We start from the raw sequence: 4,008 nt of genomic DNA on the forward strand, positions 1-4,008 counted from the left end.
AAGTGCATGGCCTCCTCCCTGACCTCGGCCTCCACTGCAGCGCCTTCCGCTCTCCACCACCCCACGGGGTCGGAGGCGCCCGGTACCCCGAGGACGGGGCGGGGCGGGGTAGGGATCTGAATTTTGACTCCTCTCTTGCATCTGGTGAGCTCTCTCAGCTGCTAACGCCGGGGTCCCTGTCGCTGTCTAAGCAGCCCTGGGCCTGCTGGAGGTGCCTGCACCCCGCTCCCCATGTGACCAAGCCTCTCCCACTCCCCAGTCCCAGTGGGCACAAATGCCCCCAAAGCCACCGGCCAGCTGTCCACTCTCGTGTGCCTGCATCCGCGGGGCCTGGCCGGGAGGCCACCCTGTGAGTCCTCGTCGAGCCTGCGGGCACCAGCAGTGACCCAGACACAGGCCCCCGCCGGACGGCGCGCCCCCCTCCCCCCGCGTCCGTGATCACCCACTTCTCGAGGTTTCCTTATCAGTCAAGTCGCGATGGGAAGGAAGCTGCGAGGAGGCAGACCAGTGTGCACAGAACCGTGATCCTTTCGTGGAGGGTAAACCCCGAATGTCACAAAGAGGCACAAGTGAGCAGAATGCAGAGACATCCGGTGGCCGGAGGGAGGCGATGCTTCTGGACCTCTAGGACTCTGCCCTAAGGGTCCGTGAAAACTCCCCGGATCACTCAGGGAGGGACGGCCCCCGCCTGTCACAGTCCGACCTCGGCCAAGCGACCATGGTGGTGGAAATAGTCTAGCTTTTTCCGTGGTCGCCCCTGCTGGCGAGCTCACGCTTTGAGTCACTTCCTGGGACCTGGGGCAATGGGCCGGATCCACTGAGGTGCCCGTGATGGCCTCATGCTGGGTCAGGTGTGCAGGAGAGTTTCTGCCGCGGGTTCCTGCGTGGCCCACGCAGGGTCACTGCGTCTTCCCCACTAACGCCGGGGTCTCTAGGGCGAACACACTCTCTCGGGGTCCTGGGTGAGGGGCGAGGGGCGCCCAGAGTGCCCCGCCCCGGCACAGCTCACACTCAGCCCCCTCACCACACCCCTGTCCCTCCGGCCTCCTCCAGGCAGCCAGACAGGGAACGTCTCCTGGGCGGGGGCAGGGAGGCCCGTGTCCCCCGGCCCTGACACCGTGCCCTCGGGAGGTCTGGTGCCACGCCCTGTGTGCTCCTCCAGGACTCAGAGCCTGGAGCCCCACATCTCTCCCACAGAGGCCGGCTCTGGCCTCCAGCCCTGGCAGGGGCATCACGCGCAGTGGATGCTGGACGGTCAGTCAGGACCTGGCCCAACTCTGGAGACCTGGGCCCCCGCTCACAGGGCGGGCCGATTGACAGCGGTGTCGTGTGGGAGAGGGCTTCCCGGGACGTCCCGCGGGCATGCGGCGACAGAGTGGCCGACGGTGGCCGGGCCTCGAGGCTGTGGGGACCTGTGGGAGCTGACCGTCCTGTGCGGTCTGCGGGAACCGTGTCCTGCAGGGGGCACTGCACGCCTCGACAGCAGCTGCAGCCCTGTTGCCTCCTGGCCCTGGCCGGGGCAGTGGTCATCGCGTCCACGTGGCCGGAGCCCGCGAGGACTGCCCTCGAGGACACACTTCTCTGCTAAAGCCAGGCCCCACCCCTGAGCCCCCGAGGGAGGCGGCTGGGGTCCAAATGCTTCACTGGCTTCTCAGACTCCATCTCTCTCTGAGGTGGCTCCAGGCCAAACCCCCGACGACTCCGGCCACGCCTTCTGCGTCCCCGTCCCGGCCCCTCCGCCCGTCACCACCTCCTCCCCGCCGTCCTCGCTCCCTGTGCTTTCTCTACCGAAGAAGATCGGGGCCTGGCCGTCCTCCCCGGCAGCGGACGCCCAGGACCTTCTAATTGATCGTTAACGGAAATGCTGACGGGGTGACCGTGCGGGCCCATCTGCCCGGGGCGCTCCAGCGACGCTGCCTGCGTCACGGGTTTCTGCGTAACGGGAAAGGAGCCGGGATCCGGCCGTTGGGACTTTGGCCGGCCTCACTCCCCGTTCACGCTCCAGATCCCAGCTTCCTTCGGTCCTGAATGAGCAGAAGCTGTGGCGGGCTGTTTACCCCATCAGCGTTCACACGGCCCCGGTGACTCACGGTCCGGCCACTTCCTTCTGGTCGTGTCTGCCAAATGCCCACGGCTTCAGTGCCGGCGGCCTAGACGTTTCGTTTCCATCCGCTCCGGACACGTGATGGAGAACACATCTGGGCCCAGAGCACTCGTGAGTCAGCAGGATCCCCACGGCTGAGTCACCGGCGTCGAGGGAGCCGGGCTGCGACTCCCATTGTGCCTCCCTCCCGTCACCTCACCCGCCGGGCCCCCCTCTGCGCCGGGCACCATGCAGGCCGCTCGGCCCCGCGGGGGACGGGCAGGGCGGCGAGGTGTCGGGGTGCCCTGCCCGGTCCCAGCTGCCCCTGCACCCCTGCGGGGCGCCCCTCGCTGTGGTGCTCGCGTCTGGCTGGCCGTCCTGAGACACGCCCCACGGCTGCGTGCACAGCACCGGGCTCCTGGCCGCCGTGTCCCCTCGGGCGCTCTACTACGGCCACCGCCCGTGTCTGGGCGCCGCATACGCACGCGGATGGGCCCTGGGAAGGGAGCAGGCGCCTCCCCGGGCACATCCAGGCGCCGCCGCCTACGCGGAAGTGGCCAGCGCTTCCCAGAGCCATGTGACAACCGGCCCGGCCGCCGGCGCCGTGTGCGGCCCCCGCGGCTCATGTCCTGGCTGGCCAGCGTTCGCCGTTGTGGTGGCACGGCCCGTCTCCTGGGATTAATGAGGCTGGCTCTGTCCCTGTGACTCCTGGGAGTCTGCACTGTGCGGTGACGGTGACGGTGACGGCGACGGTGTGCGTCCACGCCCGTCCCTGGGCCGTGTGCTCCCTTCGTCCCCACGCGTGAGCGTTTTGTAATTCTCCAGAGGAAGCCCACGACGTGACACCAGCGGTAGCACCTTCGCTCACGCAGCGGCCCACACTCGGTCTGTCCAGGGGACCACGCTTGAGTGTCCCTTACGTCATGCTCCAAACCTTCACTGTTACCAGTCACCTTGAGAGCAGCAAGCCACGTGGCGCTGACGTTTGGCTGCGTTGCGAGGTGGGGTCCAGATTCCCTTTCTTCTGGATAGAAACGCGGTCACTCAGCAGCAGAGAAGACCCCGCCCCGGCACGGCCGCGACCGGCTCACTGTGCGCGGGGGCAGGATATTATTAGATCTGTCTTCTTTTTCGAGCCAATCTGACGGTCTTTGAGAGCGTTTTGTTCATTTGTCATTGACATGATTTCCATTAGTGGTCGCTTCAGAAATCTCAATAGGCGTCTTTGACTTCTAAGGGTCAGAACTTAGTACCTTTGTTGTCCTGGAAGAGACAGCACTGTGTGATGAGGTTCCAGAGATTACCCTGAATTATCTGGTGGCCCAGCCTGGGGCCCTTGGGGCGGAGGATTTTACTTGGCTTCCGTCGGAGAGGTTTTGAGCAGAAGGACTTGACACGTGTGCTGGTTGGGGGGGAAAGGGACAGGGACGAGGCAGCCTTCAGGAGCAGAAGCCCCACCTGAGAGCCACCCAGGAGAGGGGACATCAGCCCTTCAATGGCGAGGACTGGAATTTGGCCAACAGCGGGACGCTTGGGCCTGGATGTCCCCATGTCATGCAGACAGGAGCCGCGGCCTAGGACTTAACTCTGAGCCTGTGAGACCCCAGCGGAGGGCACAGCCCAGCCCCCGAGCCCCGGGCTACAGCACTGGGAGGAAGTAAACTATGTCGTTTTAATCCGCTAAGGCTAACGGCCGCGTGGGAGGGACGGCCTGGCCCTCAGAGCCGCGCCCTTCAGAATTCCCCCTCTTCCCCCTCGGCTCCGTTTGCTGGAGACAAATCCCCTTTGCTTTTGTTTGTCTGAAATACCTTTATTTTGCCTCTACTTTAGCAGATACTTTTGCTGGATATAACGTACTCGGAGAAACAATGCAAATAACAGTATGACCGACTTAGAGCCCAAGGGATGAAACAAACACCCAGGAG

This window comes from Pteropus vampyrus, unplaced genomic scaffold (genome assembly GCF_000151845.1).
Source record: "Pteropus vampyrus isolate Shadow unplaced genomic scaffold, Pvam_2.0 Scaffold406, whole genome shotgun sequence".
Lineage (NCBI taxonomy): Eukaryota > Metazoa > Chordata > Mammalia > Chiroptera > Pteropodidae > Pteropus > Pteropus vampyrus.